Here is a 12,465-nt window from a genome sequence, read left to right on the forward strand (position 1 = left end):
GGATGTGGATGACAAGTATATGGTAAATAACAGAGGACAAGATTTATATATATATATTTTTTTAGGCTTCTTGGATGAGGGGGCTGAGGTGACTGGAGTGGATTTTCTGGTTCTCCTGGTTTGGGAAGCTTCAGATGATTCTGCTGGAGTGCTCGCCACAGATGAAAGGCTGGAGGCAGAGTCCTGCTGGTGTGTGAAGTGCTCAACCAACACACCCAAGAGTTGGTTTTGTTCCCGCCATCTGTTGTCCATTTGTATCTCTTGAGCAGCAGTGATTCTAGGTGCAGGATCTGCTCTATCTGTTGGTGCATCATGGACAACTTCAGCTGCATCTGCTTCATGGATAACTTCAGCTGCAGGTGCTTCAGGGACAACCTCAGCTGCAGGTGCTTCAGGGACAACCTCAGCTGCAGGTGCTTAGGGACAACCTCAGCTGCTGGTGCTTCAGGGACAACCTCAGCTATATGCTCATCTGAGGATGGTGGAGCTCTCCCAAGAGAAGCGGATGGTGGAGCTCTCCCAAGGGAAGCGGATGGTGGAGCTCTCCCAAGGGAAGCGGATGGTGGAGCTCTCCCAAGGGAAGCGGATAGTGGAGCTCTCATGCTGGATTGGTAGTCCCATTGTCCACTAGTGTGTGACCACTCAGCCTGTCCACTTTGCATACCTTGCGACATTCCCTGTGTGGAAAAGCCATGACTGGCCTGATATTGTGTTTGGGGGGGTAAAGACATCGACCCTTCGTGGCTGACTTGGCTCCCCCTCAAAGCCAAAAGGATGTTCCTCAGGCCAGGTATCTTGCCATGGCTCGTATGCCAATGGTGGTGGCATCACTTCTGGGTCCTCAACGGAGGCAATCCAACCCAGCTGATGCCTGGGAGCATAATGTCCATATTGCTGCATGAAGACTGGTGGTGGAGGTGGCTGCATGGCTGTGACTGGTGGTGGAGGTGGCTGCATGGCTGTGACTGGTGGTGGTGGAGGTGGCGGCATGCCAGTTTTCCTGGTGACAGGAGGTTCTGAGGAGGAGTCAAATGATGATAGGGATTAGTACAGTCATATATATGTCCATGTGGGCATACAATATACATTGATACATGCTAGGGACAATACTCATTCTCATGTCAAACTCTCTATGAGGGATTTTAATCTGCACAGTATACAGGTATGTGTTTCATACAAGAGTTATGTGTACATGTCAGTGATGTCAGTGATGGAGAAAATGTGTTCTTTAAGTGACACTATGGTCACACAATTTACTTTAGCCGATGTAGGCACAGACCCTGCTTTCTGAGCTAAAAGTATTGTGATGGCTATAGCGTCCATTTACTGAAAACTCTACATGTGGCTTGTGGCCTGTGTTACTTTGAGACATGTTAGTATTGCACTATTCTACCTCATATCATGAATTGCATTGTGTTAAGTAGCATTAATGTCAAATCTAATTGTAGATGTTTTTGTTAGTAGGCCAAATACCATGCTCCTCATTGTGTACATGAATGTGTGACATTAAAGGATGTTATATCTCAAATACATATCATACTGGTGTGTGGGATGTTACTCACCAGCATGAGATGCTGTGGTTGCAACCCCTGAGTCACGAGCCCCTGGAAGTCCACGGACTGCTGTGATACTCAGAAAGTTACGTATCATCTCCTGCCATACGTTGTATTCTGCTTCCAAGGGTGGACCACCGCCTGTTCCCCTCTGGTGCATAACTTCCTGGCCCATCTTCTCCTTCACCCGCCTCTTGCAATCATTTCATCTTTTTTTCAGTCCCTCGACAGTCTTCCTCTGCGGGGTCACACTGTTTACAGCCTCCTCTACCGCTGACCATGCTTCCTTACGCCTTTGGGCAACGCCTCTGCCCTTCTCCTAGCCAAAGAGGGCAGTGTGGTTGTCCATGATGGCCTGGACTAGCGCAACATTCTCATCAAATGAGAAATTTGGGCATCTCATGTGCTCCTCCTCTGTGGCCACCTGGCTTCCTCCCTGGGATGTCCCTGGTGTGGGTTCCTCCCTATCCTCTCCCTCCTCCCCCCTTCTGTCCCCATGTGCACCCTCTGACCCTCTTCTATGTGTGCCTGGTCTCTGGGCATCTCCCCTCCCATCATCCCTTCTAACTCTCCCTCTCCCTACTCCACTAACTCCCTGATGGGGACCCCGCTGCTCCTCCTGTCCGCTAGAATACTCCTCTCCCTGCAACTCCGCTCCCCTCCTCCCCTCCGCCCTACCTCTCCCTGCCATCCTCAAACTACACACACTCACACACTCACACTCACTCCCAGTTCAATCACACACAATCACAACCAAACACTCAGCCTATCACACTGTAAAATTGAAATAAAATGTGTGAGGTGTTAGAAAAAAAAGTGTTGTGTATTTTGTATATGTTTGTATGCAATATGTGTGCAATATGTGAAAATAAGAATAAGTAAATGTACAAGCTTACCCAAACAACAATCCGACTTAACTAACTATTATGCTGTGCCTCTCTCACTACTCTTACTAATCCTCAACTCACTGTAGTGTGCTGTAGCTCAACGAACCATCCAAACACACTAAAGAAAATGGCAGCTGCGCATGGGTTTTGCATATGACTTTTGAATAGCGTAATTACGTTGCGCAGTTTTAGATGGAGTATCGGGTAATTTTTACGAGTCTTAGCCAAATTTGCATAAAACTACACTTTAATGAGACTTTACGTGAGTATAAGATTGGCGTGGGTACTTGCGACGACTAAAATGTGTATTTGCGCACTTTTCGGAACAACGCCAGTTTTTCCAACTTAAGCTACTTTAGCATCTGACGGCGCCGTATATTGGATAGCCCGATGTGCGAGGTGAAATTACGGCCGGTGTGGGTTCCCTCGCTTGTGCCGAAAACTACGCCGTATATCGGATCACGCCCCAAAAGTTTTGTTGTTTTAAAAGATAGATAATACCTTAATTACCAATTCCCCAGTTTTGTATAACCAACACAGTTATAATTATACACATTTTACCTCTGTAATTACCTTGTATCTAAGCCTTAGCAGACTGCCCCCTTATTTCAGTTATTTTGACAGACTTACATTGTAGCCAATCATAGCTGTCTCCATGGTAAATTCACGTGCATGAGCTCAATGTTATCTATATGAAACATGTGAACTAATGCCCTCTAGTGGTGAAGAACTATCAAAATGCATTTAGATTAGAGGCGGCCTTCACGGTCTAAGAAATTAGCATATGAACCTCCTAGGTTTAACTTTCAACTAAGAATACCAAGAGAACAAAGCAAAATTGGTGATAAAAGTAAATTGGGACGTTGTTTAAAATTACATGCCCTATTTAAATCCTGGAAGTTTTTTGGGACTTGACTGTCCCTTTAAGTTCAAGAGATTCTTAATCACAGATAATGATGAGGAGAACTGACTTATTTTAACGTTAGGAAAAGCTGATTTTAAAAGACAGTAAAGTCAAAATTAAATTTTGCTTTGTTCTCTTAGTTGAAAGCTAAACTTAGGAGGTTCATATGCTAATTTCTTAGACCTCTATTCTGAATGCATTTTGACCACTAGAGGGCGTTAGTACATGTGTTTCATATAGATAACATTGAGCTCATGCACATGACGTTACCCTGGAGAAAGCACTGATTGGCTAATATGCAAGTCTGTCAAAAGAACTGAAATAAGGGGGCAGTTTTCAGAAGCATAGATACTTAATCACAGAGGTACAAAGTGTATTTCTATAACAGTGTTGGTTATGCAAAACTGGGGAATGGGTAATAAAGTGTCAGGGTTTTTTCCCTCTTTTGTTTGCCATGTGCTGCTGGCAGCCATTTTACTCACCTCTCTTGCTGACTTGGTGCATTCTGTGTGATGCTGCTCATTTCCTACACTTCCTTTTATGGCCAGACTGATGTTCATCATCAATGTGAGACAGGATGCAGTCTCAGAATTGTGATGTCATCACTTATTATTTAAAGGGCCTCTGTTCATTATGTTTTGCCCTTGCATTGTCTCAGACCTGTTTGTGAGAGCTCCTGTTTATTACCTGGCTGTCTGACGTCCCTCCTGGTTCCTGATCTCTGGCTTGTTCCTGACTCTGCTGTTCTCCTTGTTCCTGATTTTGGCTCGTCTGACTACTCACTTTGGCTCCTGACTCGGGTCGTCTGACTATTCGCTTTGGCTCCTGAATCGGCTCGACTGACTACCAGCTCTGGTTTTGTTTCCTGGCTTATTATTTGTTTTGTGGACTTTTTATTATTTTTTGCTATTAATAAAGGTTTGATTATTTTTGCACTTCTCGTCTCTGTCTGATTCCTGGCACCCTGACATAAAGGGATTATCTTTCTTTTTAAACAACAAAAATTCTGGTGTTAACTGTCCCTTTAAAGGGATATTCCAGTCAAAATATAAATACACATAGATGAATTACATCTTTGAATAGAAACATATTTGCAATTTACATTTATTGGCAAAAATGCTTCCAGTAAAAGTTATCCCTGTTTTAGTGTTAACATTTTTCTCTGCACGTGCATGTGAGGCATAACTAGATATTGTCAATGAACCAGCATTTGTAATAATTCAGCTGCTCAGATTATCAGTGGGGCTTTTATCATGTCAGCAATTAACAAATTGAGTCATTACCAGATGGTATAAGCACCTTAGGCTCTCTGAACAAGTGCTGTGTTTAAAATGCTAGTGCACGGTGCATACTTAAATATACTTTTGAAACAGCTATAGCTTTTATTATAAACATTTTTGCTAATGCATGTATATTTCAAAAATGCTTCTGTTCAATATTGAAATGCACCCATGTGGTTTCCAATTTTGGTTGGAATATCCCTTTAACTAATTGCCAAAACTATGTCTATGCTTGTACAGAGGCGCCATCTAGTGTTTAACATACATTTATATACATATTTGTTATACCTGTTAGATTATATTTACAACGGTTACTACATACAACTTCATTGTATACGTTTATATTTATTAAAAACTCTAATAAATCTAATAAAGACTAAACAAACATTAAATAAATAAATGTAAATCATAATCTTTATTTAAACCTACTGGGTGTAGAGTCCCTAATTTTTTAAACCACCAAACTTCTTTCTTTTTTAGCATCAACTCCCTATCCCCTCCTCTCATTAGTTTGGGGATGTGATCTATGATCTGAAAACAGAGTTGGCTGACCATATGTCCAGCCATGACAAAATGAGCTGACACTGGCTGTGTCATATCTTTGCCTCTAATGCTTGACTTATGAGCACTGATCCTATCTTTCAGGGGCGTGTCATTTCTCCCACATAGCCCCGCCCACATGGGCATTTTAATAAATAAACAACATACTCAGTGTCACAGGTGTAAAACCCATTGATTTCCCTTTTCTTGTCATTTATCTGAGCTATGTGTGTATATATATATATATATATATATATATATATATTTAAAAAGTAAAAAACCCATGGGTGGGTGTTGCCAGAGGTTACTAGAAGGAGAAGTGGTCAATTTTGCACTTTGCGTCACCTTCCTAGGTCCTTAAAAGGACAAGTTTCCAGCAGAGAGATTCCAGAAATCTTCTGCACCACACCAGTGAACAGGGTTTGAAGGTCAGACCTGTGTGGCAGAGCCTGCTCAGTGTATCAGGATTCTCAAAGAGCCACTTAATGCAGTAGAAATGCATAATTATTTAGTGCATAATAAAAAGACAAGGCAATAACACCTACTCTGAGTTTCAAATAAGCAGTAAAAAAAATATTTTTTTCTCCCATTTTATCATGTGACAGCCATCAGCCATTAGTTTCTTGATAAAGGCCCGTGCCAGGGCCGAAACACGTTGAACGAATAGGAGTCACTGCTCGAGTCTCAAACATAGGGTAAGCCAGCCTAGTTTTATAGTAGGGCTATCAGTCATTTATTTTACAATATTTGTGCTATGTGATTTTTATTTCCACAGGTTATTGTATATATTATTTTGGATATTATTGAATCTTTTTGGACCACATAAGGAGATGAATTCACTTATTCTTTTTATCTATTTCTTTTTTCTTTTGCAATTTTTGCATTTTTTCTGGGGACTTTATTCCACAACATCATCTCTTTGGGAACTATATAATTTTGGACATCACCACAGAGGACACTTATCACAAACTTTTTACTTTGTTACCACGTGTGTCTGTTATTAGAGACTTCTATTTAACTTGTATTTACACTGCTAATCACTTTTTTGTATGATTTATATTAGCTGGTCATATTTTTTACCTATATAGGGTACCCTATTTTCTGACTTTGGAATTTTAATAAATTTTATATTTTAATATAGATTGATGATTTGGCCTATTTTGGCACTCCCTGCCTCAGCCAATCACAGACTAGTATACGTATATCCTGTGAGCTTGTGCACGTGCTCTGTAGGATCTTATTCCCCAGAAAGTGTAAATATAAAAATTAGTAAATTGGAAAGTGTCTTAAAACTGCATGCTCTTTTTAAACCATAAAAGTTTATTTTAACTTGAGTGTCCCTTTAAAGGGACATTAAACACTTTGAGATGGTAATATAAAATGATAAATTGTATATAATAAAACAACTCTGCAATATACTTTCATTATTTATTTTGTCCTCTTTGCCTGTAATTCCATTCTGAAATTGTGAGCTTTTCAGTTCCTGTTAGAAATGGAAGTGCAGAACACTGTTATATCCAGCCCAGCCATTGGCTGCACACTCTAGTGACCTATTTATAACGGTCCCTAATTGGCCACAGCAGAGAAGGTAACACAAGTTACAACATGGCAGCTCCCAGTGTTTTATAGACACTAAAACTTTACACTTATTTTGTCACTTTTTAAACAACTAATGAAACTTTAAAAAATATATCTACATATTAGTCATGGACTAATCTTTTCTTTGAATGCATCATTCTATTTAGCATGTATTTGGTGTTTAATGTCCCTTTAAGTGATAGTAGCTCAGGCAGATAAAGTGAGATTAGCCCATTCTTCCCAGTGACAGCCGAAACTTATAAATAGAATGTGCACATATTGAAAATGTTTTTCTTAAATTGCATGCTTAATCTGAATCATAAAACTTTTATTTTGACTTTAGTGTCCCTTTATTATTCAGGGATGGAGCGTGACACAAGCTTATTGGTCTAGGCACAGGTTTTTGCATTACATGCTGCCAGTTGGTCATAAGATGTATGCCCAATACAATTGTTTTGTATGTGTTCAGGCAATGGGCCAACGGCTCATTTGTTATGGCATACATTTTCAAATTCTCAGAACTTTTAACAACAAGACTATATGTATATTTTAAAAGTAGACAACCCAAGGTTTTAATCTAGGCACAACTTTTTTTTTGTTGCATTTTCATGTTGCTTAGTAAAGCTTATTTCCAGGGCAAAATTAATATTCATTTAACACATGGTGGAGATAAAAGTAAACCAGAGAACTCTGTGTAAGATATTCAAATACTTGCTTTCAGTCATGGAAGAAAAGTGTGTGAGTTGATGTATCATTAGCATATCTTATCTAGCGTTCTCTGGTTTACTTTTATCTCCACATTGATTTTACCCAGAAAATAAGCTTCACTTTGCAGCAAATCAAATGCACTTCCTGCTAATGAAAATTATTAAGGTCAAAACATCTGGGAGTCAGTTTGTCCTTCTACATAGGAAGATCTTTGAAGTCTCAGAGGAAAAGTGATGGGTGAACTGTGTTCAGGGAGAACAGGATGTTGACTGATGTTGGGTCCCCGTGACTTAAGGACCATTTCAGAATTCCGGTGCCTAGCAGGGACCAGACCTCTTTATCCTCCATTTTTATCAGGGACACCAGATAGAGGCTCAAGGGGCTCTGACCAAGAAGAGCTACCACAATTCTTAGATGTCATTTAAGACAACCGGCTCCCACATTTCCTCTGAGACAATATGGAAGTCACCAGTCAAAATGACAACCCTGAGACTTAGCTGTTCAGTACTTACTATAGCTCAACAACAGAACATAGGTATGAATTATTCCTTAAAACAGCTGCAAGTCAAGTCAGGGTTGCTCTGAAGGTCGCTTGCCTGGGGACTTTTTAGTAGCCTCAGAAAAACTGGTGGAAGCTTTTGTTCTCAGTAACAGAGCTCTGTATATGGATCTTGTTATTGGCTCACCCAATGGGTTCAGCTAGTTCCCAGTAGTAAATAACAGCTCCTTAGTCTACCTAGGTATGCTTTTCAACAAAGGATGCCAAGAAAACAAAGCACATTTGATAATAGAAGTAAATTAGAAAGTTGTTTAACCCCTTAAAGGGACATAAAACCCACATTTTTGTTTCTTGATTCAGATAGACTCATAGAGCATGTGATTTTAAACAACTTTAAACAACTTTACAATTTGTTTCTGTTATCTAATTTGTTTTGTTCTCTTGGTATCCTTTGTTGAAAAAGATACCTAGGTCGATTCAGGAGCTGCTGATTGTGGCTGCACATATATGCCTCATACTATTGGCTCACCGAATGCATTCAGCTAACTCCCAGTAATGCATTGCTGCTTCTTCAACAAAGGATACCAAAGAATAAAGCAAATTAGACAATAGAAGTAAAGTAAAAAGTTGTTTAAAACCGTATTCTCTATCTGAATCATGAAAGGTAAATTTCATGTTCCTTTAAACCTATTGGACGTAGCTACTTTGTCACAGGTTAGTTTGGCTAGCGTTCTCAATTTACGTAGTAGCTACATCCAACCTTCTCTCTCATGCTGCAGTCCCGGGTTTCAGCTTTGACACCTAAGACTGCAGCCAGAGGGAGAAGGCATCTGCTTTCATACAGAAAGGGAGCGCTGATCGTTCTCCTGTTACCATATGCTGCAGATCACCTATGCAAAAAGTGACACTGTTTTTATTGGCTTGCAGTGGACTGGTGCTGTTGGGCCTGTTGGTGGTGTGGGAGGGTCAGAAGGGAAGTCGGTGGGCTGCCCATTGCTGGAGGGGAGGGTGAGATCGCTACACTGCAGAAAGTGGGAGGGTTCCACTACACTATAGTTAATGTTTTTTTAGAGGGGAGAGGGGGCCCTACATTAAGATCACTTTAAAAAGGGTGAGGTGAGGGGCGCTACACTACAGAAAGATTTTCTAATTAAAAAAAAAAAATATATATATATATATATATATATATAGTATTTTAGGAAGGAAAAGCAAAATAAATATAGGCCAATATTGCCTGCTGTGCCCAGGGTGCACTTCAGGATATGATACACTTGCAAAAAATAGAAGGCACTCACTGGGTCTTAGTAAAAAAAAAATACTCCTTTAATTTGTTAAAAATTAAAGGAGTAATTCTTTTGACTAAGACCCAGTGAGTGCCCTCTATTTTTTGGGAGGGGCTACAACAAGAAGATACTTAATGAGATGAGGACTCTAGCTACTGGCCCTCCTGAAGTCAAACCAGAGATCTCTGCTAAGAGGATGACTTTTGTAACAACATACTCACCTGATAAACACTCTATAACAAGAGCACTGAAAGATGAGTGGAAGCTACTAGAGTCTGATTGTTTGTTACCATTTACCAATTGGGAGATACCAAGGATCGGATACAGGAGGGGTCGGAGTCTAAGGGACTCATTAATGAAAACCGACACGTTGGACTCAGTTCCAGAAACATGGTTAAACAGAAAGAAGGGATGTTTTAGATGCATAAGTTGCGTCACATGTAATGGAATGATAACTGGCACACATTTCCAACATCCTGAGTGACGGAAGAGATATGTGATCAAACTCTCTTTAACCTGCACAATCCAATACATAGTGTATTTACTTAATTGCCCCTGTGGGAAGTATTATACAGGGAAAACTATTTACAACGCCAGAACGAGGATGGCCAACCATCGGTCCAGCATCAGAACTGCTATCCAGAAAGGTAAATCTGATCAACCAGAGGCCCGTCACTTCATGGAGGCAGGACATTTGGTAAAAGACTTAAGGTTTCGGATTATAGACCATGTCCCCAAACTCAGAAGAGGAGGCAACAGAGCCAAGATCCTCTTACAAAAAGAGGCAAGATGGATCTACGAACTGGGGACTCTCTATCCTAGGGGCCTGAATGTCCATACTGGGTGGCAATGCTACCTATAGCCAATGAGAGTTTATGATTCATGACACTGCATATATTTATATATGCAGACTGATGAGAGTCCACAATACAAGTTTTATAGTGTGGGAATCTTTAACTAATGAGTGTTCATGATCCAGAAGTTGGTGCGTGTTTGGGACACACCCACAAGGGACGGTGTTAATACCCAGCAGTGCATCCTGAGCATTCTCTATGAGTGGATGGGTTATGATTGGCTGGCCATTTGACAGCCGTGCCGCGCCCACATGTTGTGATTTATCAACACACACTGTGATTCACGCAGGTTTGCGCAGTGTTTTTGGCAAGGAGAGAGAGACAGCGATATAGGTAAGATATGTGTGAAGCAGTACCTTCGCAGATGTATTCCGATGTAAATGAGGTTCGTTGTGCTCACTTGCAGCACGGTTAACAGTCACGCCCACAAGAGGGGTTAATGTAGGTTACACTGGTGAGATTTTTTTTTTTAAGATATAAAGATGGCTTTAATTATAATATTGTAAGAAGGGTGAGATATAGTGGGAAGATGCCAGGTGGATGTTTGCGGGCTGCCCCTCACGCAGCATGATAATTTAATATGAACGAACGGGTAAGGGGATGGAACCCCGCAGTGTGGTTAATAACAAAACATTTGCACATATGATTTGACATGAGTGAGGGGTGTGTTGTCTTGCTAAGGAGGTGATTGGTTGTACTGATCTTCCAGAAGGTTCCATTTGAGAAGGGGGGTCGATGGTGTTTTATTTATGCAGTTTTTGTTTTATTCTTATTAAACTCTATTTTATTTTGATCACCTTGATGCCATGGGATAGATATATTCATACACTTTAATAAATTGCTAGTGGGCATTTTTTAAGTATCTTAACACTGATATCTGGTATATGTTTACATAGTATTAACACACTGTTTTATTCAGCATTTGGTCTTCACACCTGGAGAGCCACGATTGGCTTGATTGTGGGGGAGGGTTATAGGCCTATATAAGTTTGTTAGTTGCAATGATTGTCAGAAGAAGGGACTGTGTTTTGTCCCGAAACGTCACTTTAATAAATAATATTCACTATACTTTGATGGCTAAAGACCAGTGAGTGCTTATTTACTGAACTTACATTTGATTATCATATAGCACCCTGGCAGTTGTGACTTGGATGGTGAGAGTGCACACACCAATACTACTAATATATATATATATATATATACACACACACACACAGAGAGAAGCACACTCACAGGAACGAACAACTGGCTCAATACTATTGTTAGCCTGTTCTATGGCAATTTACCACCTGGGTGCAGCTTCTTTTAGCCCAGTAATGCTTTTCACAGAGAAGAACTTTCCTGTAGTATATCAGTCTGATCCCGCCTATTACGGTCAGTCCAGCGCCGAAATACCAGGCAATTCCTCTCTGAACAAGGAACACAGCAACCCCAAACGATCGTTTCAGCCTTCATTGGGCCTCGTCAGTGAGGTGTAGCCATATTCCTCTAAGCACATTGAGCAAGGAGTCCACATCTGGTTTCCCCTTTTTCCCATAGGGAGACTAAATACACACAGAGAGAAGCACACTCACAGGAACGAACAACTGGCTCAATACTATTGTTAGCCTGTTCTATGGCAATTTACCACCTGGGTGCAGCTTCTTTTAGCCCAGTAATGCTTTTCACAGAGAAGAACTTTCCTGTAGTATATCAGTCTGATCCCGCCTATTACGGTCAGTCCAGCGCCGAAATACCAGGCAATCCAGGCGCTTTAGTTAAATCCAACCACCGTGGTGCTCTTTAAATCAATAATATTCATGTAACAGTAGAAAAAGAGAATACAGAATAAATGTTTGCATGTGAAAATCCAGAGGAGTGCTTTTTCTACTGTTACATGTATATAAATATACTGTGCATATAAACATGCATAAACTAGTTACTGGTAAACAGCTGCTAGTATCTAAGATGGCAGAGACAATTATTGGAGAGATCAGAGAGGTGGGAAGGAAAGGGGGATCCTACACTGCAGAAAATATAAATAAAAAAGCCCTAAATCTTGGTACTGGCAGACTGGTGGTGAGGATGTGGGGAAGAGAGTTGTTTGGAAGAGATCAGGGAGGTGTCAGGTGGGAGGGTAATGCCTATAATAATATTACCCTCATCAGCTAATTAGACCCTTAGTCATGCATGTCTGCTGTTTCTAAACAAAGGGGATCCCTGAGCTTTTTTAATCATTTGTCTTATAGCTGCAGTAGTTGTGTGTAAATAATTTCACCATCACTTTGATTCAGGAGAGAGTGCTTCTTCTTGGTTGGAGAGTAATCTAAACTTGTGTTTTTGCATGTATTTGAAAACATATGTCTCGTCCCAAATGCATTTTATTAAAAAAAACAAATC

This window comes from Bombina bombina, chromosome 11 (assembly GCF_027579735.1).
Source record: "Bombina bombina isolate aBomBom1 chromosome 11, aBomBom1.pri, whole genome shotgun sequence".
Classification (NCBI taxonomy): Eukaryota; Metazoa; Chordata; class Amphibia; order Anura; family Bombinatoridae; genus Bombina; species Bombina bombina.